Source organism: Elephas maximus, chromosome 1 (genome assembly GCF_024166365.1).
Source record: "Elephas maximus indicus isolate mEleMax1 chromosome 1, mEleMax1 primary haplotype, whole genome shotgun sequence".
NCBI classification, from domain to species: domain Eukaryota; kingdom Metazoa; phylum Chordata; class Mammalia; order Proboscidea; family Elephantidae; genus Elephas; species Elephas maximus.
Window position 1 is genome coordinate 106,692,696 of NC_064819.1, and position 25,830 is coordinate 106,718,525.

The 25,830-nt window shown below is 45.7% G+C and overlaps 1 protein-coding gene across 27 annotated transcripts in view; it reads right to left on the reverse strand.

Moving 5' to 3' along the window:
- The window catches only part of TRERF1 (transcriptional regulating factor 1), a 256,302-nt gene that overhangs the window by 58,111 nt on the left and 172,361 nt on the right, over positions 1-25,830 (reverse strand). For 25 of the 27 annotated variants that reach the window (XM_049892031.1, XM_049891991.1, XM_049892008.1 and 22 more), the window contains one exon: positions 25,130-25,244. The gene's annotated coding sequence lies outside the window, so the exon portion shown is untranslated. Of the gene's footprint in view, positions 1-6,681; positions 7,149-25,129; positions 25,245-25,830 lie in introns of all 27 variants that reach the window. The other 2 variants (XM_049892037.1, XM_049892053.1) reach the window with 2 other exon arrangements.

Sequence of the window (25,830 nt, forward strand, 5' to 3'; positions counted from 1 at the left end):
CCTCCCAGGTTCCCTGACATGGTCAGAATTTACCATTTTCTGTTGAGACCATGGTGCCCTAAATTAGTGCCAGATGCATGGAGTGCTGGAGAAACTAACAAGGCTCTACAGAGACCTCCCAGCACAGGGGTCCACACACTTTATATCTAAAGGGCCAGAGAGTCAATATTTTCAGGCTTGCAGGCCACACAGTCTGTTGGAACTCTGTAGTTGTAGCCTGAAAGCAGCCACAGACAACATACATGTAAGCAGATGGGCATGACTGTGTTCCAACACAACTTAATTTAGAGACACTGAAATTTGAATCTCCTGTCATCTTCATGAAGCCCTGGTGGCGCAGTGCTTCAGAGCTTGGCTGCAAATCAAAAGGCTGGCAGTTCGAATACACCAGCTGCTTCTTGGAAACCCTATGGGGCAGCTTTACTCTGTCCTATAGGGTCACTATGAGTCAGAGCCAACTTGACAGCAATGGTTTTTGGTTTTATAATTTTCACATGTCAAGAAATAGTGTTCTTTTTCTTTTTCTTCAACCATTTAAAGATGTAAAAACCCTTCTAAGCTCACAGGCTGTACAAGAACAGGCAGTGGGCTGCATTTGGCCCGAGAGCCATAGTTTGCTGATCCTCGTTGTAGTGCATCAAAGTCCCTCTCCCTGTCTCCCGACCCCCAGGGGTACCAGGAGTCAGAGGCACAGTCTGCAGGGAGGATATGTGTCAGAAAGGGCCATCCTTTGAACCAGACAGAGAGGAAGTCCACTTTGCCAAGGTCTCAGCAGGACTTGTTTGCTTACAAACCCAAAAGGGTAACACCCTGCTCCTGCCAGACCACCACCGCTTATTTGAGAAAGAAAAACCAGAAAGATTTTCCTTTTGCTGATACCAGATCATCATTTAGCAGCTGTATACACAATTCCAAGGAGCCCTGGTGGCTAAGTAGTTATGTGCTCGATTCATAACTGAAAGGTCAGCAGTTCGAACCCACCAGCCACTCCCAGGGAGAACGATGTGGCAGTCTACTTCCATAAAGATCTACAGCCTTGGAAACTCTATGGACAGTTCTACCCTGTCCTATAGGGTCTCTGAGTTAGAACTGACTCAATGGCAATGCGTTTATATTAAATTCCTCACATGATTAGGCTTATGTCTTTTTTTTTTTTTTAATTATTATTATTTAGGCTTATGTTTCAGTCAAGCCTTCCTCTCAGGTCCATCAAATAACTTGAACTCAGATTCCCCTGGAATTTCTCTTATTCCAACCCTCCCAACCCCCAAAAGGAGGCAGGAGCCAAGGGCAGCTCTCCAGGATACAGGCTCATGATTTCCTTTCTAGCAAAGTTGTTGTTTTAAATGCTTTCTGATTAGTCTTCTAAATAAAGCCAGAGCATAACCCGATTGCTGTGGACATGTTCTGCCAATGACAGCGATCAGCACCCAACCCTCCCTCAGCTTGGAGTGTCGGGCTCCCTCATTCTTTCATGGCCCCTCTGATTCCTTCCCTGGACTTCATGCTGCATCTCAGCTGTAAGAGGATTTTCAAGGCTCCCTTTGGTCAACAAAACTCCCTAAAAAATCGGTTACTGTTGAGTCGATTCCAACTCATAGCCACCCCATGTGTCGCAGAGTAGAACTGTGCTCTATAGAGTTTTCATGTCTGTGACCTTTCGGAAGCAAATTGCCATGGTCTTTCTTCTTTAGTGCCTCTGGGTAGGTTAGAACAGTCAACCCTTTGGTTAGCAGCCAGTACTTAATCATTTGTGCCACCCAAGGACACCTCTGGGCATCAAGGGGCATTGATTCCTGCATTCCTTGGTCTCACCCTGTGGCATCAACTGCTCCCTCCAAGCCCTTGGAAACACCAAGAAGCCTGACTCACAGCCCAGGAACACTCAAATTAAAAGGTCTGAGCCTTGCCTCCTGTAGATGGATCTCTACCAGGAAGTGGAGATTGGAGCTATGTGGTATGATTAATTACTTTGGTGTGTGGCCTTTCTAGCCATGGTCTTGTGACTCCCACCCGGGTGACTGAGTAAGGCTGTGCAAATAAGATAATTGTGGCTCACTGAGGGGACTGGTCAGTTTTGCCTTAAAAGAGAGACAGCTCCAGAGCAGGAGGAGAGCTCACCACCATGGCGGACTGGCAGTGGGCTTCCTGGACCATGGAGCCTGCGGAGCGAGAAAGCTGACTGCCTTTGGGCAGAGATTAAGGGCCAGGGAGAAGTCTATGCCTGACCCACGAATTTGGGACTTACCAGCCTCCACAACCACTTGAGCCATTTCCTTTACGTGGTTCGTGAACTCTGTGAGAGGTTGCGGCAAATTAGGGAACCAAAGATAGGAGGGAGAGTACTGAGGGGAGAGGGAATAGTTGATGTGAGAGATGATGGACTGGTATAGCAGCCTGGAAAACTTGGACACTCGAGACCTCTTTAACCTCTGCCTCGTAGGATCCAGCTTTGTGCTGATCCTTATAAAAGAAATTATTCGTTTAAGCTATTTCATTTTCTGGTGCGGGGGTTCCTGGTCCTTGTTGCCAAGGCTCTTTCCTCTGGGCTAGCAGTAGTTCTTTACCGGAGAATGTAACATTGTCTTCCCCCGTGACTTTCATATGCCATTTTTTCTCTCCTTATCTATCTGGTGTAGAGCAATGTGGATGTTGAGGAGATGGGGAGAGAAGTGGGGGCCCACAGGAGTCTAGGGTGGCTTCCTGGAGGAGGCGGCCATGGTCTGAGGGGGCCCTATTGATATAGTCCTAAGTAAATTTTTTCAAACCACCCATCTCCACAAATGGCTAGGGCTGGGTAGGGAGATTAGGAATATGAGGAGCAATTCTGTAAATATGGTGTAGTAAGAGGGACACTGGACAAGAAAACAGGAGCTGTTATGGACTGAATTGTGTCCCCCAAAATATGTGTTGAAATCCTAACCCTTCTACCTGGTGATATAGTGGTTGAGAGCTATGGCTGCTAACCAAAAGGTCAGCAGTTCGAATCCACCAGGCACTCCTTGGAAGCTCTATGGGGCAGTTCTACTCTGTTCTATAGGGTTGCTTTGAATCAGTTGACTGAATGGCAATGGGTTTGGTTTTTTTTTTATACCTGTGGCTAGGAGCACTGGTGGCGTGGTGGTTAAAAGCGCCTGTCTGCTAACCAAAAGGTCAACTGTTCTGTAGAAGATGTGGCAGTCTACTTCTGTAAAGATTTACAGCCTTGGAACTCCTATGGGGCAGTTCTACTTTGTCTTATAGGGTTCTTGTGAGTTGGAATCAACTCAAGAGCAAGGAGTTTTTTGGTCTTATGCTTGTGTATGTAATCCCATTTGGGAATAGGGTTTTCTTTGTTATATTAATGAGGTCCTATTTTTTAGTTATTAGTATAGGGTGTGTCTTAAATTTACTCACTTTTGAGATATAGAAAGAGCCAATTAGGCACAAGAAGCAAGCACAAATGGAGGGGAAGGTACGTGCAACGTGACATGGAGATCACCAAGGAACCAAGGAATGGTGGGTCTACAGAAACTGAAAGACACCCTCCCCCAGAGGTGACAGAGAGAGGGCTTTCCCCTAGAGCTGGTGCCCTGAATTCGAACTTTTAACCTCCTGAACTGTGAGAAAATAAATTTGTTTTTTAAAATCACCGACTTGTGGTATTTCTGTTATAGCAGCACTAAGAGACGAGCCCTGAAGTTCCACTGACTCATTGTGTGACCCTGGGTAAGTTATTTGCCCTTCTCTGGACCCCAGCCATGTTTTATATATCCAGATAATTGAAGCAAAGCCTTCCTGGAGCGAGCCTGAATACAATCAATAAAGTGTCTCCATCTTTTATTGACTTGGAAAGTCTGAAATCAGGTTTCTGCAACCAGCTGGTATTCGATGCATGAACCTGACCACTGTTTAGGGGGCAAATGCACAAAGCATGGAGACCACCACGTGGTGTCCTCCCCTCCTTCCAGGACACAGAAGTTAGGGAAGGGGGAGGCAGTGTTAGCTGACCTAACTGATGTTAGGAAGCACTGACTGAGTGCTTCTTGTATACTGAGCACCACATGAATGTTCCTCAAATGAGTGCTTTAAAAATAAATCAAAACTCAAAGAAACTGAAACATAAGGTTTATTCTTAGCAGTTATTCTATATGCATATAGGGAGATCATTCTGATTCCAAAAAAAAAGTAAACAGCTGGAAGTAGGCTGGTTACAAGGAAGCTTATAAAGAAAAGAGGACGGAGAAGAATAGAAAGCCAACCACTGGCTCATGTTAACATGATTGATTGAACCTTGCCCTTCTCAGTCTTACTGAAACCAACTGATTACTGAATGGTCTCTGGCCTGGCAGCTAAAATTTTGGTTTTGTGGGTAAAGAAAAAACTTTCAAATCAAAGTAAGATGTCTGTTATTAATTTTTCTCTTTGACAGGACTGATAAAGACAGTTATCACCTATGGTCCCAGGGAGAAACTGACATGATACATATGCAGAGCTAATGTAGGAAACTTACCCTAACTTTCAGAGCCTAATGGGCAAGATGCAATAAGCTCCAACAGGGACATGCCAGGGATGAGGGCCACACCAGCCTGCCTGCCGCCTCCACGGAGCCTTCCCCAACCCACAGTTGACCCAACGCCCTCCTCATCCCTTATCCCCTGTGATGATGAGGCTGACACATGACTCAGCCAAGTGGTCTGCAGAGAGAAGATAGGGCAGGGAGACACCTAAACAATCCACAGGTGAGATCCCAAGTGACCCAAATCCTGGCCATGTCATAATTACAGGTTTTTCTTCTTCTGCTAGGAGAAGTTCCGAATCAATCAGCAGCCATACTGAGGACCTCCTCTGTGTCAAGATAGAGAGATGAACAGGTCATGGTCCTGGCCTCACAAAGCTTACTGTCATGGGGGCTGGGGACCTCATGGCTAGAAGACAGGCAGCTTCGCCCTGCCCCGACCTTCACATTCTTTCAAACAGACACTGAAGTCCCATTGTGCCAGGACTCTAAGGGAGATACAAAAAACTGCACACCTGTGTCTTTAAGCTCACAGCCTGTGGCAGGGCCTTCCAAAAGACTGTTGGAAATTTTACATCAAAGAGGGAGAGAAAGGCGATTAGCAATCCCAAATTGAGTGGGAGTCACAGTAAGAGGTTCACACCTTGCAGGCTGCTGAGGTTACTCTCAGCCAGGGCCCAGGAGGTGTTGTGGACCCAGGGAGGGTCCGTGCAGGGTCCTAGCTGGAGGGGTCTGTGTCAGGACTCACACTGAGGCTCTTCCACTCCTGCCCTGGAGGACATGGGGCACCAGGCCTTGTGAATCAGTGCTTGGGACTGCAGCCAAAGAAAGGTCCCCATCCCCACAGCTATCCAGGACTGGCTGGGGCAGGGCAGGTGCAACAGGGCAGGGCTGGGAGGAGGGGAGGAGATTTCCCTCTGGCTTATTCCTGGGAAGCCACAGGGAGTACAGGAGGTGAAGATGGAGGGGAAAGGGAGCTGGCGGGGAGAGCTGACCCCCTTTGCGCCACCCCCAGCCTCAGAATGAATTATCAATCTAAGACGACACGTCAAGCGCCCGAGCGCTCTGTTCCCATTACTCAAGCCCCACACCCAGCATCTTGGGATCCGGGTGGCTAGGAGAGCCTCTGGCCTGGCCAACACAGACTGCTTCCCCTATAGGGGCTGGTGGGGAGGGGAGTGGCCAACAGTGTCCCTGTGTCCCTGCCATGCACAGCCAGGATTGTACTACTCCACAAGGTCTTTTCAGGCCCTAGGATTTCAGGTCTCAGGCCAGGGTGCTCAGGGGTGGGAGTCTTCAGATGCCATGGTTATGGGTTCAGTTCCCCAATGGACCTGCTGGCTTGGCTTTGGTCTGCAGCCTTCAAAGGCATAAAAACAAAACAAAACAAGACAAAACAAAAACCAAAACTCCAATGTTGTTGAGTCAATTCTGACTCATAGTGACCTTATAGGACAGGGTAGAAATGCCCCATAGGCTTCCAAGGGTGTAATCTTTACAGGAGCAGGCTTCCACATCTTTCTCCCATGGAGTAGCTGGTGGGTTTGAACTACTGATCTTTCAGTTAACAGCCAAATGCTTAACCACTGTGCCACCAGGGCTCCTTTCAAAGGCATTAGACTGTATAAAAAACAAATGCCCCAGGACACCCAGGACCCCTTAGAAGGGGTGGGTATCTTAGGAAAAACCATCCCCCTTCTTGCTGGAAAACAGCTCACAACTCTCTGGGTAACAAAGTTAGTGATACTCCCTTGTATATAAAATAGTTGTCTTTGTGTTTGCTGAGGGTCAGCTGCCACCATATTTGGGTGCTTGTTGGTGTCTTCTGGGCTCTCCTGCCTGTACTTCACATGGGAAGTTCCTTGCAGGACTCCCAGGGTGCAGGTGTCATTGCCACACTTGGGGCATTCTGTAAACACTGGCAGTAAAGATGGCCCACAGAGCCCACCCAGGGGGGACGCCTGGGCCCCCGTCTCTTCACTGGGGCCTTGGACAGGCAATCCTTCAGGTCGTTTTGGCTCAGAGTTCTAAAACCTTTTGGGGAATTCTGTGAGTAAACAAATAAGCCAGATGGACCTCTGGTGCCTGGGGCTGGAGCCTTCCCAGGGGCACTTCCTGAGTCACCCCCTCCTCCAAGAGGCCCTGGTAAACCTAACTGCTGTCAGTCAGTTGCTCACACTCACCTACCCAGCAGGTGGGAACCCTCGAGGGCAGGCAGCGTCTGCTAGTGCTTATAGCCTGTGTGCCTTGTGGTGTTCACCCGTGTTTAATCGATGAAGCCAGGTTGAGGTTCCTCTCTCACTTCAAGTTTCCCATCGCCTGTAGTCCACCAAGGTTTGAACCCCTTGCTTGGCTGCCTCTAGTGTTAGCTCCTTTGCCCTTCAATATGCGGAGGAAGGCCAGCCTTCCCAGTCAGAGGAGAAAGCTTCCTCACTCAAGGGTCCAGGAAAGCCTCCTCCTGCAGCACCTTGCACAGGCTCTCAGGGCCCCTGTGAGCTGTGGAGGGTGGGGAAAGCAGGGAGTGATGGGGCCAAAGGCATGAATCAAGGAAGACATACTGGAAGAGTCAAAAGCTGACAGGTGCTGCTGCCTACCTGAGACTGTTTTGGTGGGAGGATCTTGCTCCAAACTTGTTCCAGATCACGGCCTGCTGAGATTTTCAAAAATTGTGTATGTTCATTTACAAAAGCTTCTAAGAATTCAAGTGTGATAAAAACCCAAACCCATTGCTATCGAGTTGATTCCGACTCATAGCAGCCCTATAGGACAGAGTAGAACCGCCTGATAGAGTTTCCAAGGAGCACCTAGTGGATTCAAACTTTCAACCTCTTGGTTAGCAGCTGTAGCACTTAACCACTACGCCACCAGGGTTTTCTCAAGTACGATAGAGTATATAAAGTTGGAAGTGGAAATTCCCTACACCCCCCTCACTTGAGATCCTCACTGTTAAAATAGTTTTATGTGTGGCAGTATCAAGGGATCACAAAGCTTGGCTTCCCCCTACCAGAGGGTTTCTGAGAGGCCTCAGGAAATATCTTGCCCCTTCTGGGTTTGTTCCCTCCTCTGGTAATGCTTCCTGTCTCCCATGGGGAGCCCCCAAACCTGTCTGGATTCGCTCAAGATAGATTTCCAGTTGGTCATTGGCCCCCATTATCTCACTGGGCAAATTTCTTGCCTGAACAACTTCCCTTTCTGTTAGGGGACCAGAGAGCTGAAGGGAAGCATCCACCAGGGGTCCCTACAGCTGAACTGAGCAGAAATGGGGACCCCGAGCATAGGGGGGGTGGGCAGCAGAGAGAGTGTGAGGAACACACACACACACAAACACACACACACCCACCCCTCCCTGCCTTCTCTATTGTACCATGAACAGAGTTTGGCCCAAAGCAGATTCACTCAGTGTTTACAGAATGCAACAAACAAGTTCGTCAAACATTGGCCCTGTGTGCCTAAAGATTAGGAAGGGACGGAGCTAATGCCTTTCACAGGGAGCCGATGAGGTACAGGGTTGAGCCTGGGACTCATAACAAATGATACATACAAATGACCTATACCAAGGGTATTCCCTGTATAATTGTTTGAATAGCAAAAGGCTGAAAACAACCCAGCAACAAAGGATTTGGTTAAAGGGAATTAGGAAATAACCATACACTGGAATACAACACAGCTGTTAAAAAGAGCAGGGAAACTCTCTAGGAGATGATAAAAAGATCTCCAATGTTCAGTGAAAAAGCATGATGCAAAACAGTGTGTTTAATACGTTGTCTTCTGGGTAAAAAATGGTTAAAATAAGAATATATATGTGTGTGTATGTATGCGTGTGTATTCATAGTTGCTTGTGTATGTATAAAGATATTCTGGAAAGATCCAAAAAACTAGTAATAGTTGCCTGGTGGGGGGGGGAAGACTGGTGGCATAATGGTTAAGAACTAAGGCTGCTAACCAAAAGGTCGGCAGTTTGAATCTACCAGGTGCTCCTTGGAAACCATATGGGGCAGTTCTACTCTGTCCTATATGGTCGCTACGAGTTGGAATTGACTCCACGGCAATGGGTTTGGTTTGTTTATTTTTTTGTGGAGAAGGGGTGAGAATTGGGCAGGTTGCGGGGAAGGGCAGGAAGGAAACTTTTCCCTTTATAGTTTTTTATATTTTTCTAAAATTTTGGACTATATGAATGTATTACTTCTTTCCAAAATAAACAGATATAATGGAACAGCGAAAAAAATCCCATGCACACTTAAAAGCAATACATTTGTACCTTAAAAATTGATTTTAACTTAAAACATAAACGTCTTACTAATCTTTTGAGGTAGACCCCAGGCCTTTTCTTTACTTATAGATCTGTTGACTAGAACCCTGCAGTTGTCTTTTATGCATAAACCACCCCACAATGCGTAATCTTTAATTTTCCCGTTTGGTTCTTTTAAAAAGCAGCCAGAAGTGGAAGACACTAGTAAAGGAACTGTGGCGCAGAGCCCTCTCAGATACTGACATTCCCCCTCCCTCTTCCACCAGTCTTTAACCCTTGCCATTCCCACACCTAACTCAGCAACAATTTTCTTTTGTGGCTTGCTTTCATAAATTCTTTCTAAAGCATTCAGTTTGCTATTCATAGAAACAGCACTTCTCTTTTTGCATTCACAGGTCATCAGCTTACATCACATTCAATTAATTAACGTAATTACAGTAACAGGTGCAACGGGCATAAACAGGTTTGCGGACAAACACAGCTGGTGGTGGTTCAGCCCTGACTACATTTGTGGGACTGAAGCCCTGGTGGCAAAACAGTAAAGTAATCCGCTGTTACCTGGCAGTTCAAACCCATCCAGTGCTCCTCAGGAGAACGACCTGGCTGGATCTGCTCCCAGAAAGGTTACCAAAAGCCCATTGCCTTTGATTCGATTCCTGCTCATAGTAACCCTACAGGACAAAGTAGAACTGCCCCATAGGATTTCCAAGGCAGAAATCTTTACGGAAGCAGCCTGCTACATCTTTCTCCCACAGAGCAGCTAACCACTCCAGAAAACCCTATGGGGCAGTTCTAATCTGTCACATGGTCTAGTTGGAATAGACTCTCTGTACCTAGCGACAACAAAAACGTTTGTGGGAGCAGGTTCCCAGGAGTACTAAGGAGCCCTGGGAGGCAGTCAGTTGCCAGTACTGTGTATGTAAATGCCTTGTAAACTTAACCACACTACAAAAACGCTAGGTATGATGAATTGTCTTCTTGCATTGCTCTGGTGGCGCAGTGGTTAAAGGGCTCAGTTGCTAACTGAACAGTGGGTTCAAACCCACCAGCCGCGCTGGGGGAGAAAGATGTGGTCGTCTGTGCTTCTGTAGAGATTTAGTCTTGGAAACCCTCCGGTGCAGTTCTACTCAGTCCTATAGGGTTGCTATGAGTAGCAATTGACGAGGTTTTTTCTTTTGGTTTTGCATCGCTCTTCTTGTGTTTCTAGGTCCAGACTTCTTGGGGGCAGAGCTGGATTCCCCACGGTGCTCAGGGCAGAGCTGGTGCCTGGTAGGCCCTCAGCGACCATTTTCTGAAGTGAACAGACCTCTTTTTCCAAGGCCTTCAAGGTAGGATTTCTGACAAAGCTGACATTTAGACATATTTTAGTTTTCCTTTTTGTATGAGGAAAGGCAGGTCTGTAGGCTCTCCTGAACCCCAAAACCAAATCCAGTGCTTCTGAATTGATTCCGACTCACAGCAACCCTACAGGACAGAGAACAGCTGCCCCATAGGGTTTCCAAGGAGCGGCTGGTGGATTTGAACTGCCGACCTTTTGGTTAGCAGTCGAACGTTTAACCACCACACAACCAGGGCTCCGGCTCTCTTGAAGTGTCCCATTACCCCCCAAAGGAGTTTTCTGAGCTATAAATCCTGACTCTGGGCCCCCAGCACCCCCTGCTTGTGGTGGATCCCCCAACAATTTGGGGATGACACAGAAACCTCTGCACCAGGGCAAGAGACCATGACCTGAAACCAAACTGTCTTTGTCTCGGCAGATGGCCCTGACCCTCACTTTGTGAAGACAATGGAGGCTTGCAAACACTTATCCTCTCAACTTTCTGCCCCCAAATTCACCTGCAGTTACCTTTAACTCACCCCTCTACTCCTCTTCTATTTCAAGCATCTTAAATGAGCAGAAGCCCTTCTCCCAAGAGCCTAAATCAGAAGCGTGGAACCCTAAGAGCCCACCTTTCTCCTTACCCGCACTTACTTCCAATAGACCTCTCACTTACTTCCTGTTGGTCTCTCCTCCATAGTATTTCCCCGGACCATCTTCTCCTCTCATTCCCACTACCTACACTCACTGGTTCTCATCTAATTTATGACCAAAAAACCCCCCCAAAAAACAACCAAACCCGTTGCAGTCAAGTTGGTTCTGACTCATGGTGACCCCCTGTGTGTCAAAGTAGATCTGTGCTCCATGAAGTTTTCAATGGCTGATTTTGGGGAAGTTGATCCTTTCTTCTGAGACGCCTCTGGGTGGACTCCAACCTCCAGCCTCTGGTTAGCTGCTGAGAGCACTAACCATTTGCATCACCCAAGGACTCATATTCACTGGAACAAACTACTTATTGAATGCTCACTGTGTACCACGCACATGTGCCAGCTCTCATGAGGCCTGCAGTTGGCAGGGGAGTCAGACACAGACAAATACAATTCTACAACCGTCATAAGTGCCAAGAGAGAGAAGTGGTGCTCTGAGAGCCTATAATAAAGTGGCATGACCTCGGCCAGGAGGTCAGGGAAGGATCCTGAGGAAGTCACCACTATGCTGGGATTTAAAGAGTGAGAAGACCTAAGTAGGGGAAATAAGGTGTGGAAAGCTACATTCCAGACAGAATCAAAGGTAGCATGAGCAAAAGCCCTGTGACAAGTGGGGACATGGTGGATATAGGAACTAAATGAAGGCAGAGTGGCTGGAGTGGAAAAACAGGTGCATGGCGATGAAACTGCAGAGGGGCAGGGGTCAATCACTCAAGGTTCTTAAAGGTAAGAAGTTGTATTTTTATCCTAAAAGCAACAGGGAAGCTATTAAGTGTTTTGAGCACAGTATGTGTGTATATGAGAGAGAGAAAGAGAGAGAGAGCACATAGCCATGTGTGACTGATCAGCTTTCCATTTTGAAAAGCTTGGTCTGGCCATGGTGTAGACCAGGAGTCAGTACATTTTCTGTAAAGGGCCAGATAATAAATATTTTAGGCTTTGCAGCCAAGTGGCAAAACTGAGGCTAGTATGTAGGTACTTATATAATAAGAGAAAAACCACATTTCTTAACAATTTTTTATTGATGAAATTGTTGTTGTGTGCTATTGAGTCGATTCTGACTCATAGTGAGCCTATAGGACAGAGTAGAACTGCCCTATAGCGTTTCCTAGACTGTATTATGGGAGCAGATTGCCAGGTCTTTTCTCCCGTGGAGTAGCTGGTGGGTTCAAACTGCCAACCTTTCAGTTAGTAGCTGAGCACTTAACCATGGCACCACCAGGCTTCCTTATTGATGAAATTAAAAATATAGTATTAATTGAGTATAATTTTTTGTCAAACAGCTCTGCTAAATAAGAATGGAATTATTTTTTTGGGGGGATAACATTTTGCTTAATTTGGGTTCAAAGTCAGTGTTCCGTATGATCAAATCAACTGCAAGTGTTCATCCACAAAAACCATTTTTAGCTCACTGGCTGTACCAAACGAGGCAGTGTGCTAGATTTGGCCTGTGGGCCATTGTTGACCGCTGGTATAGACAACAGACTGGCGGAGGATAAGGAAGGATAGGAGGAGACTTATTTTTGCATGAGGATGGTTATGGTGGGGTGAAGCTGATAGGGCTTAGTGATGGAATGAGCATGGGGTGAGGGAGAGGGAGGCGTCAAGTAAGACTCCTAGATGTCAGGTTCACATTTACCACGGTGGAGGCACTGGGAAGTTCAGTTCTGAGATGTGCCTCAGGGGCTGTTACTGAGGCCGGTGGACAGAGGGCTACAAGGCTCAGAGAGGACTGTGAGTCCGGACTACGGGCAGCAAATACAGGCAGAGACAAGAGAAGAAATGCCTGGAGAGCCAGCAAGAAGGGGCCCAGGACTCAGCCGGCATGCCTTTATTTCACCACTTTAGCACCTTGTTCAGAACTCCTCTATCAGATGGGGCCTCCTGCAAGGACTGCCTCATTCAACTCTGTCTCCAGGGACCAGCATAATACATGACACTCAAACCTGCTGCCCGAGTGGACTCCTGGTGACCTCAGGTGTGTCAGCGTAGAACTGTGCTCCACAGGGTTTTCAGTGGCTGATTTTTCAGCACCCAGTGGGCGTTAAAGACATAAGAGAGGATGGGAGGGAGAAGAGGAAAGGGATATCTTTGCTTCCATAAGTAAACACAGAGAAGATCATCTTGATTCACAATGGAAGCCAACTCCTCATGCCTGCTCTAACCAGCTGACCATCCCCTGTGGCTAACCTTCCACAAGAATTGCTTTTGATAAGGGTCACTGGACCCTTCCCCAATCACTTTAAATCATCCAAGTGTGCATGCGCACCACACACTTAAACACAAATCTCCTCTCGATCAACCCTTGGAACATAATTTGTGGTGATGGTGTATTGACAACACACCCATCAACTGTCAGTTCAACGTGTCTAAATATTATACTCCATCATTCAGATCATTTTTTTAAATTAAAAAAAAAAAGTGGCAGTCCTACTCAAAACAAGCAGAGAAGAAGAAGAAGAAAAAAAAGCCACAGGTTAAAGAAAACGAATTTTACTTCCCCCTCCCCCACTTTTAGCAGAACAGTAAAGAGCTGACAATGCCATCTCTTCAATAACCCTGGGAGGAGGAGGTCAAAGATAAGATGTAGAAGTGGTCTGTTCCGGTGGCTATGGGATATGTTTGCTTGACATTAATGGCACTCAGAGGAGACCAGTAATCCTGGCCATAGCCACGAATCCAGTGGTCCAATGTTGAGTCTCTGATGGGGACACTGAGGAGTTCATGGCAATAATAACATTCCAGAAAGCACTACACAAAGCATAGACATACACTATTTTATTTTGTCCCTATGGTAAACCCATGTGGTCAGAATTGTTTTCTCCATTGACCAAACAAAAAACAAAACCAAACCCAGTGCTGTCGAGTTGACTCTGACTCATAGCGACCCTATAGGACAGAGTAGAACTGCCCCATAGAGTTTCCAAGGACTGCCTAGAGGATTCCAACTGCTGAAAGCCGTAGCACTTAACCACTATGCCACCAGGGTTTCTCCACTGACAGATGAGGGAATTAACAAACAGAGAGGTGATCTGCTTGAAGTTGTACAACTAGTGACAAAGGGCTAGGCCCCCAACCCTCTGATGACAAAGAATAAGGCTTCCTTTAAGATACTGCAAAGTTTATTATTCACCTATGGAAGGTGTGATTAGCCTTTTTTTTTTTTTTTTTACTTCCCCTTTTCAGCGTTTATTCTTTACTTTTGAAAAAGTCAGTGATCACTACCTTATACCATAGTATAGATGTGCCCCAGGAATCTGGCCATCAGCTCCAAGCAGCCTTCAACCATCCAGCATAGAGCCGTGACTGAATGTGTGGAAAGGAAAAAAAAAGCTGATATACTTTACACCAAAAAACAAACAAACAAAAAAAAAAACACTTTCTACACTGAAATGGCTCAGGTTCAGTTATCTGGAAAAGTTATTCATCAGGAACATCTCATTGGCGAGAAACAAAGGGGTTATGTGATGAGAATTTCCTCCCAGGAATACCAAGAGCACAGAGACCACTGTTCAAATGTTAACATTCTACTGGCAAAGTGAATAACCCATGCAGGCCAACTTAACCTATTTTGGGCCTCAGTTTTGCCATTGGTAAAAGAGAAATAATACCTACTGTACTAGGTTTTTGTGAAGATTAAATAGGAGAACGTACGGGCAGGACATGCCTGACCCCTGGTCCCAGAGTCTCACCAGCGGGGTGGGGCTTCTGTTGTTTTGTTTTGACTTGGGTACGGTTTAGATTGTGCTCAATGACTCAGTTGTGATTTAATCAGTTTGGTTATTTGTTTCCTGGGCAACGTTGGGCTCTCCCTTTGTTTCAATTAGTAGACAGAAGTAACATGGTGCTCAGAGGCAGGAACTGCCGGGAATGGACACAATAGGGAGGAAAGCAACCATCCACTGGGGAACCTTAGCTGTCTGAAGCCGCCGGATGTAGGGACCAACAACCTCACTTTTCCTCATGCCCCTCGAAAGCACCACTGCACTGGGGTCCATTCACTTGCATCCATACGATGATCCCGAGACATCAAGACAAGGCAACTTACTTTCAATGTATTGCTCACTGCTCGAGAAATAAAGGGATGAATGGAGATGCTCATATGACTTACTCATTGTTGCAGGAAGCTTCTTGGGGCAGGTCAGCCTTGCAGAGGAAAGACCTGGGGTCCCACATGGGCCAGTTCAATTCAAGAGGTGCACAGAGGGAATGTGAACGGGGCTATGGATTAAGCTGAACTCTCCAGCTTGCTCTTATCAGTAATGAAGGTGGTTTTCAGCTCTCTGGGGCTAGCTCTCAAGTAGTTTCAGGCCTCAGGAAAGGGAAAGAGAAGTACTTACTTACTGGTCACCTAAAGCTTAACAACATCTACCCACGGTTATCACTGAAGAAACAAGTTTAAAGGGGTGTGCCTCAGTTACCTGGAGTTATTTCATTCCCTCTATGATGTCAAATAAGGAAACGATATTGTACTTCCTCCTCTGTCTTAAGACAGTCCCTAGAACTCAGATTCCAGGAAAGGGGCTGTGACTCTGTCCCTATCTGCCATTTCCTGACTTAGTTACAGCCCCCCCACCTGTTTAAACAACTGCCCTCTCTACAGGAGCTTAGGGCACCTTGTCTGGCAGGGCTTTCCCAAGCCTGGCTGTGGCTGGCTTGGAGGGCTAAGGAGACATTCCCTGTTGGAAGCACCTAACTATCTCAGAGCTCATGACAACCTCACACACATTAAAAAAGAAACAGTAAGGCCAACCTAACCCTTTAAAGTGAGGACATGGTGGTTCAGTGATAGAATTCTCACCTTCCATGCAGGAGACCAGGGTTTGATGACCAACCAATGCACCTCACCACCTGTCCATTCTCAACGGAGGCTTGCATGTTGCTATGATGCTGAACACGTTTCAGCAGTGCTTACAGACTAGGAAGAAAGGCCTGGCATCAGACAATGAAAACGCTGCAGAGCACAAAGGTCTGATCTGCAACCAATCACGTGGATGGTGCAGGACCAGGCAGTGTTTTGTTTCGTTGTGCATGGGGTTGCCATGAGTCAGGGGCCAGCTCAGTGGCAGCTAACATCTGCATTCTCACACCCATTATCTCTCTGTGAGGCAGGCCCAGCAGGAGTCTTTATTCCCATTTTGAGCTACACTATGGAAGCTCTGAGAAAAGGAAGAGATTTATCCTGCATCACATGTCCCCGTTACCTGAGGGCAACGAGGGCTCCCAGCTCCCAGGCCAAAAAGCCTCCCAGAAGCCACAAAACCCCTGCTACTAAAATGCAACTAGAGTTCTACATGATCGAATGTTCTCCAAAAATGCAAACAAGACGGCATCACTGAAATAGGAAGAAACAAACCCATGTTTATTTCTGTATTGTCTATAAAAATGTCACAGCTTTTTCTGAAGAGCTCTCATTTCTTTTCCTCCTTCTCACTCCTCACTCTTGGTCTTCTGGACCAAAACCAAGCCTCCCCCTCTCCTCTTGATTATGTGCACATAGATTATGTCCCTCTTCATGGGACAGTCACAGGAAATTTAAACATTCTCAGAGGAGGTTCTTTTAAGGCCACTTCCCCTGCCCTCCACCCCCACCCCTCACCCAGTTGCTGAGTATTCAGGAAATGCAAACCCAATATAAAGATAACCCGGACTAAACAGAAAAGGAGACCAGCCCTGTGACCCTGTTGGGCAAATAACTTCCCCTCCCTGAGCCTCAGACTCGGCTTCTGCAGAACAAGGAAGCTAACCTGCTGAGCTCCCAGGACGGCCTTTTGGCTCTGACCTGCTTAAGGCTCAGCTGGACGAACCGCCCCAGACCCTGCCTGCTCCAGGAGACTAAGGCAGTAGGGTTTTTCACCACTGACACCTGGCTCTATTGTGGGGAAAAGCTCTGAAATTTAGTCTCAGTTCTGCCATCTTTTTGAAGAGGGAAGAGAATGAGTTTGGCAAGGGGGTGGGGAGGGTATCAGAGCAGACTTAAGCTCTAGCTATAATGTTTTAATTTTTTTTTTTATACTATTACTAGTATAACAAAGATTACTAAGATATTTTTAGAAGGGAGAAGACCACTTAACAGTGATAAGAAGCTAGTGATCAATCTCCAGAGCAGCCCTTATGGACTCAGTTTATAACATCGGCTTTTACTTGGTTCTGTAAGCATATCATTCCTTTGCCTGGGGTGCCTCTTGTCTCTATGTTATTGTTAGCTGCTGTCGAGTAGGCTCCGACTCATGGCAACCTTATGTACAACAGAACAAAACACTGTCTGGTCCTGTGCCATCTTCATGATCATTGTTATGTTTGAGACCACTGTTGCCTTGCAGCCTAGGGGGCTCATCTTCCAGCACTATATCAGACAATATTCTGTTGTGAGCCACACAGTTTTCATTAACTAATTTTCAGAAGGAGGTCACCAGGTCTTTCTTCCTAGTCTATATTAGTCTAGAAGTTCTGCTGAATGTTGTCCACCATGGGTGACCCTGCTGGTATCTGAAATACTGGTGGCATAACTTCCAGTGTGACAGCAATGTGCAAGCCACCACTGTATTATAAACTGACAGATGGGTGGTGGCCTGTCTTTATAAGTAACCAAATAACCTTGCACCAGAATCTCCCCAGAGAACACCACACATGCTGTGTCCTGACTTTCTGGTTCTGGGAACGGTCTCCCTATGTGCATCTAGGACTTGCTTGTTTCACTGTACAGGGTTTGGCTGACAAGAAGAGCCTGGGGCATCACTGTTGAAGAATAATATAACAGTTGAGCAACCCATGGCAAGGCCAGCTGGATAGAGTAAGTAATCAATCTTGAATCATAGCTCTGAGAAATTAGAATGGGGAGGGGACAGGAAGCATGAATCATCATTATCGAGAGACAGGCTGTTAATAAACTTTGAGGTTTGCTGTGGGGGGTGGGGTGTCAGGGGGTAGGGCGAGAGGAAGTTGGGCATTTAAGCCCAGGTGAACAGGCCTAGCTGTTCGGCTGGGTTGAGAATATCCGGGACACCATCTTGGGAGTTGTGGAAGAACAAAGAAGCCCCTTCCCTAACTTCGACAACATCTACACTCAGGCTCCCTAAAAACCCTTACCCGTCTAAATATTTGAGCAACACTTGGAAAAAGAAGACAAGTAGCCAGTTCCTTATGATTTCTGGGGACTCAAGGATTCAACTTTCACCATGCTTATTCAATCTGTATGCTAAGCAAATAATCCAAGAAGCTGGACTATATGAAAAAGAACAAGGCATCAGGATTGGAGAAAGGCTCATTAACAACCCGCAATGCGCAAATGACACAACCTTGCTTGCTAAAAGTGAAGAGGACTTGAAGCGCTTACTGATGAATATCAAAGACTATAGCCTGCAGTATGGATTGCACCTCAATATAAAGAAAACAAAAATCCTCACAACTTGACCAATAAGCAGTATCACGATCAATGGAGAAAATACCAAAGTTGTAAAGGATTTCATTTTACTTGGATCCACAATCAGCACCCATGGAAGCAGTGGTCAAGAAACCAAATGACAAACGTTCTGCATCCCACTTTGGTGAGTGGGGTCTGGGGTCTTAAACACTAGCAAGCGGCCATCTAAGATGCATCCATTGGTCTCAACCCAGCTGCGGCAAAGGAGAATGAAGAACAGCAAAGACACAAGGTAAATATGAGCCCAAGAGACAGAAAGAGCCACATGAATCAGAGACTCCATCAGCCTGAGGCTGGAAGAACTAGATGGTGCCTAGCTACCACCGATGACTGCCCTGACAGGGAATATAACAGAGAATACCTGATAGAGCAGGGGAACAGTGGGATGCAAACCTCACATTCTCATAAAAAGACTAGACTTAATGGTCTGACTGAGATTGGAGGAACCCCAGAGGTCATGGGCCCCAGACCCTCTGTTAGCCCAAGACTGGAACCATTCCCGAAGCCAATTCTTCAGACAGGGATTAGACTGGACTATAAGATAGAAAATGATACTGGTGAGGAGTGAGCTTCTCGGCTCAAGTAGACACATCAGACTATGTGGGCAGCTCCTGTCTGGAGGAGAGATGAGAAGGCAGAGGGGGACAGGAGCTGGTTGAATGGACACGGGAAATACAGGGTGGAGAGGAGTGTGCTGTCACATTGTACAGAGAGCAATTAGGGTCACATAACAACGTGTATATAAGTTTTTATATGAGAAATTAACTTGAATTGTAAACTTGCACTTAAAGAAAAAAAAAAACCAAACTACATATTGCTTGGACAAATCTGCTACAAAATACCTTAAAGTGTTAAAAAAACATGTCATTTTGAGGCCTAAGGCATGCCTGACCCAAGCCATGGTATCTTCAATCACTTCATATGCGTGCCAAAGCTGGACAATGAATAAGGAAGACTGAAGAAGAACTGACACCTTTAAATTATGCTGTTGGCAAAGAATATTCAATATACCATGGACTGCCAGAGGAATGAACAAATTTGTCTTAGAAGAAGTACAGCCAGAATGCTCCTTAGAAGTGAGGATGGCAAGACTTCATCTCACATGCTTTGGACATATTATCAGGAGGGACCAGTCTCTGGAGAAGGACATCACGCTTGGTAAGGTAGAAGGTCAGCAAAAAAGAAGAAGGCCCTCCAGAAGATGGACTGACACAGTGGCTGCAATAATAGGCTCAAGCATAGCAACCTGGGAGTGTTTCATTCTGTTGTACACAGGGTCGCTCCAAGTCAGAACTGACTTGACGGCACTTAACAACAACAAAAACAACAGACTCAACGTTTGAAGAAAATTGTCAGCCTTTGTTTCACAAAAGTGGGTTGGTGGCCCAGAAAAGAGTAACAGAAGCCATATGCAAGTTCATTCAAGAACCTCCATGTTCCTCAGCTATGAGTGGTCAAGCACGCTCAGGAAACCTGGGTAAACAGTCAAACAGTGACTGCAGGACTTTTGATATGTTCATGGGTGGTGCCTCTGCACCCATTATATGTTTCATTTTTTTAAAAAAAGGAATGATAGATACTACTAGTATAAAAAAGATTGCTCAAAGATTTTCTGAAAGGAGACGACTACCTGTTTTAGTTATCTAGTGCTGCTATAACAGAAATACCACAAGTGGGTGGTTTTAACAAACAGAAATTAATTTTCTCACAGTTGAGGCTAGAAGTCTGACTGTCAGCTCTGGGGTCCTTGTCTCTTTTCGCTCTGTTCCTGGGTGAACTTTTTTTTTTTTAAGTTGTACTTTAGATGAAGGTTTACAGAACAGACTAGTTTCTCATCAAACAGTTAGTACACACATTGTTTTATGAGATTGGTTAACAACCCCACGACATGTCAACACTCTCCCTTCTCAACCCTAGGTTTGCTATTACCAGCTTTCCTGTTCCCTTCTGCCTTCCAGTCCCTGCCCTTTTAGTCTTGTTTTGTCCCATGGGCCTGTTCAATCTTTGGCTGAAGGATGAACCTCAGGAGTGACCTCATTACTGAGTTGAAAGAGTGTCCAGGGGCCATACTTTCAGGGTTTCTCCAGTCTCTGTCAGGCCAGCAATCCTGGGTCATCTTCATGTGACTTGGAATCTCTCTTCCCCCATCCTCACTCACTTGCTTGCTTGTTTAATCTTTTTTATATCTCAAAAGAGATTGACTCAAGACATACCCTACACTTTTATCTCATTAGCATAACAAAGATAACCCACCTCCAAATGGGATTATAACCACAGGCATAGAGGTTAGGATTTACAACATTTATTTTTTGGGGACACAATTCAATTTATAACATCTGTCAACAGGGGGAAGGGGCTGGTTGTCAATGTCCAGAGCAGCACTTATAGACTTAGTTTATAACATATTTCCATCGGCTTTTATGTGGCTTCGCAAGCATGTGATTCCTCAGTCAGGGGAATGCAGCGTGTTATTTATCCAAATATATTTAGCTACAAAGGACACTTGGAGGGCTGGCATGGCACAGAAAACCTACTCTGGGAAGCACTGTACTGAGTATCCCTGCCTCATGAGAATGCCCATCCCTAAACCTTGGTTTACACCATTTCTACTCCCAGAACTCTCTGTAGATGTCTTATCCCTACCAGTAACCAGCAGCCATGGAGTGGCTTCCAACTCCTCTCCTGACCCAAGTGGGAGAGGAGAACTGTACTTCAGAGGGTTTTCAATGGCTGATTTTTGGGAAGTAGAGGGCCAGGCTTTTGTCCCAAGGCGGCTCTGGGTAGATTTGAATCTCCAACCTTTCAGTTAGCAGCTGGATACTTTATCATTTGCACCACCAAGGAATGTCTTATCCCTACTTATCCTAAATCTGCCTCCTCCAGGAAGCCTTCCCTGATCACTCAAGGGCATAGTGCTTTTTCTCCTTTGAAGCCCACTGGCATTTTATTCTCTGAACACCTGTCATTTAATCATATGAAGAACAGGATCCTGTTTTATGCATTTCTGTATCACCTGCCCACTGTATACAGCCCAGAGTCACTACAAAAGTAGGTGCTGACAAGAGTCACTGCCTGATAGATATACCAGGAGGTGACACAAACCTGAGAGTCCTATAAATCTACCTACTAGAAGGCAGCATGTGAGATAAAAAGCCTCATGTCAGCTATGAGAATGGAGGTTAAGTGGACAGTGAAGACTACTCCCTCCTCGTAGGACACGTCCTGGGGGCTCTACAAGGGAACCCCCTCAGTGAGTGGTGTGGTGTGGTGTGGTGTGGTGTGGTGTGGTGTGGTGTGGTGTGGTGTGGTGTGGTGTGGTGTGGTGTGGTGTGGTGTGGTGTGGTGTGGTGTGGTGTGGTGTGGTGTGGTGTGGTGTGGTGTGGTGTGGTGTGGTGTGGTGTGGTTCCAGCACTATCTTGGCTCAGGAACAGAGGGCACAGCTCAAGGGGTGGGCCCCGATGCCAGGATGTAGGGGTCTCGGCCCCATTTCCAGGACCCATGGTTTGTATTTCCTACCAACACCAGTCAGATCGCCGCGTTCTGTCTTCCCTCAGATAATGTTTAAAAACACCCAAGTTTGAGGAACATAATAGTGAGGCAGGGAATCCCACATTTACACTAGATTTATGCCTCCATTTTTATCACATTTTATAAACCAGCTCTATCAACCTAAAAACATCACTGAGCAAGGGCCCTGGCCTGGAAGCAGTCTGTTCTCAGTCATAATAATGGTACCCACTATTGAGTGACAGCTTATTATGTGTCAAGCACTGCGCTACAAGCCCTACATGCATCATCTAATTTAATCCAGGAACAGCTCTGACTATCTTCTCCCCATGTTACAAATAAGGAAAGGAAGCTCAGAGAGATTAAGCTAGTAAGTGGCACAGCTTGATTCAAACTCATTTCTCTCTCTCCCCTAAGCCCAAAGAGCCTGACCACTGTGCTCTGTGGACTCCCCTCTGATCAAAGGATACCATGATGGCAGAGAAAAACCAATAGCAGGAAGTGGCACAGGAAGGGAAGAGAGTGAGGGGAAAGAGAGAGCAGCACGAGGAGCGTAAGTGAGGGGTGTGGATGAGATGCACTTGAGTTCTGGCTTTGGGTCCAAGAGTCTTCTAGGGAGTGGGACTGCAGCAGGAAAGTTGCTGGTGACTGCTAGAGAAACAAACCACAAAACATGCAGAAACCATTTCCTCTCTCGAGGAAGATAAACAATAGATTCATAAACAAATTTTACAAAGCTGCCCAGCTATTTAAAGCATTCCAGTCAGAACTCATATCCTTTATGAAGAATAAGGCTAATCCTGATGAAATGGTGGACAGTAATCTTGGGTAGAGGGAAAGTGGGAAGAGGAGAGAGGAGGGGGATGTAGTCCTTCTCAGTCATTTGCTTGCTAGCTCTGTGATTTTAGCCAGTTACACAGTCTCTCTGAGCCTTGGTTCCCTCTTCTGTTAAATAGAATTAGTAACTTCTGCCCCATAGGGCTATCATGGAGAAGAAATGAGGTATACTCTCTGGCCATATGGTAGACCAGATACCCTACTCACCTGTCTCAACAGGAACAACCAACATGCTAGATAAAATTTAAAATACAAAGATTGTATATGCATTGCAGAGCTGGTATAAAAGGAAGGAATCTTCAAAAAACCAAAAACGAACCAAAAGGAGGAACCTTGGGAGGTAAGCTAGCACCTGAGGGTTTCTGCTGAACCCTGGAGATTGCAATTTTCCCCCTTGAGAGCTGCACAAAGTTCAGGAAACAGGAGAAAAAGGCTAGAGAGACCCCTCCATACAGCTGGAACTCCAAATGGCTCGGCCTGCAGTGAATGGGAAATAAATGCACAACACAGAGAGGAACGGCAAGGAAACTTGACCTTGGAGCTGGGTAGAATGGGAAAAATATCTCCCCCTGCAAATGAGTAACCATAAGCTGGACCTCACATAGCTTAGCAGTCTGGAATCATGCTACTTGTGTAGCCAGAAAAGCCTTAACTAGATAATTTAAAATGATTTTTGTTTGGTAGTGCCCCCTCCCCCTCCCCACCTTCCCAGACACCTAACAGAAGTGAATGAAAATCTTCTCTAGAAAAATCAGCTTCAACCTATACTTCAAATAATTTCCAAGAACAAAGCTCCAAAGAAAATGAGCAGCTCACAGGCAACAATAATAACAAAAGGAAACAAGCCACGATGAGTACAAAAAACAACAGATGGCAGAATCAGACCTGCAAAGACTCCATATTCTGAAATTACCAACATAAAATGTAAAGTTTCTTTTAGCTACTTCAACGTTTTAAATAAACAAATAAAAATTTGTAAATATGAGCAAGAAATAAGAGACCATAAAAATGACCAAGCAGACTTGAAAAATAATGGATCAGAACTTCTAGAAATGGCAAATGAAGGAGCTGAAAGGAAAAATTCAATGGATATACTAAACAGCATTTAAAACACAGAATATATTAGTGAACTAGAAGACAAATCTAAAGAAATTATTCAGAGTACACCACAGTCACAGAGAGACAATGAGATTAAAAAAAAAAAAAATGGAATAGAGGTTAAAAGACCCAGACACTAGACTGAGAAGGTCTAACATTAGTCTAATTGGAGTTCCAGAAAGTGATATTAGAGAATGGGGAAGAGGCAATATTCAAAGAAATAATGCATGAGAACTTTCCAGAACTGTTGAAAGACCTATCTTTAGCTCTAAATCTCAACAAAACCCAGGCAAAAAAAAAAAAAAGAGAGAATCTACACATAGACACATCAAAATGAAGCTGAGGAACACTAAGCCCCTCTCCCCGCCAAAACAAGAAATCCCACGGTATCTTTAATGCAGCATACAGAAGTGGCATGATGCATGTTTCAAACACTCTCCAAGGATCCAAACCTATTTTGTCTAAAAAACGACAGGGACCCCGCCTTTCTTTTTCATTGATGGATCTCCAGAGCCCAGCCCAGTACCTGTCACAAAGGAAGCCCTGAATATTTACTGAAGAATGAATGATTCTCTGTGCAGGATGGCACAGGTTGAATGAGCAACTGGCTGAGCAGACACTCGAGGTAATGAAGCCCTTTCCAACATGGAGGGGGATGAGAGAACAAGATGGGTGGTGCCAGTCTCTAGGGAGAAATTATACAAAAAAGAACAGTTGTGGTAGCCATTTTCAAATTTAAAGGGAGTCATGTGGAAGATTCTTTGAAAATTCATCTTTGTGGTTCCAAATGGCAGAGCAGAGCCTAGTAGACAGAAATTCCAGAGAAGCAGAATTTGTCTAAATATTAGGAAGTATTTTCTGACAATTAACAAAAAACATTGTTTGAGAACTGGCATGGCTGATCTTCTAAGGTTCCTTAACTGTGCAATACTGTAGTCTCTGCCTAGGATGTACTAGGAGTCACAGACCATGGAGTAAGACAAACCCATTGCCGTCGGGTCAATTCTGATTCCTAATGACCCTGTAGGACAGAGTAGAACTGTCCCATAGAGTTTCCAAGAAGCAGCAGGTGGACTTGAACTGCTGACCTTTTGGTTAGCAGCCGTAGCACTTAACCACTATGCCACCAGGGTTTCCATGGAGTAAGCAGTCCTTCCAGTTCCATCCTATCTCACAGATTCTTTCACCCAAAACTCTCTGGATACCCAATTCCCCAAAAGACTTCCCCAAGATCCCAGATTCAGGAGGCAGAGGAGAAATAACGAGAACTCCAGGCTCCAGACACTCAAGTCAGTGTCCTTCCCACTCCCACCAGTCTCTCCATTAACCCAAACAAGCATACTTTGTCCCACTGAGCTGACACATGCCTTCTAAATCTACCTGTGTCCAGTCAACCCCATTCTTCTAGCACATGGCCAGGGATTACAAAAGCATATAGAACCAGATAAAATGAAAACTCCTAAGCCTTCCAGGAGAAGGAAAGCAAGCTTACCTTGACCTCCACAGCAGATGGCTGAGTTGGGGGCCTGGTTCCGGGGGCTTCTCCTGCGGCCGGCCAGTCATGCTGCTCTCATGCTGCTGGACAGGTGGGAAGAGGAGACCTGGTTCTGTGGGGACGGGAGAAGGAAAAGGTTACTTCTTCATCACCTGCTCCTGGCTCTCCATCACCAGCCTCTGTAGAACACTACCCAGTGGCCCAGGGAGATGCTCAGGCTGGCCTCAGCCACTCATGTAACTGGTAAGCAGGCAGGCATGCATTCAACAAGTGTTTCCCAAACCCGAATGAGGCTACAAGGATGAATTAGACACAGTCCCTGCTCTAAAGACAGTCTAGCAGGAGAGAGAGACATATATACTTTTCATTATGATGTCATTTAGTAAGTGCTATGATTTCCCAAAATTCATTCAACAGCCTACCTATCCCACAGGGGAGCTGAGGCAGTTTACAAGCGCACAGTGCGTCTCAGATAATTTGTGATGAAGAACCAGTTTTTTAGTGTTTTTTTTTTTTTCCAAACTTCCAATCCATTACCGTTGAATACTTTTGTAAAATATAAAAAAAGAATTGCTAGAAAAATGAAGTGAAAAATATTCATACAAAATACAAGCCCACTTTTTTATTATTTGATTCAACCGATAGCTCTATCAAATTGGTATGAAAGTTTCTGACTCTTAATTTCTGTACTTAACTTG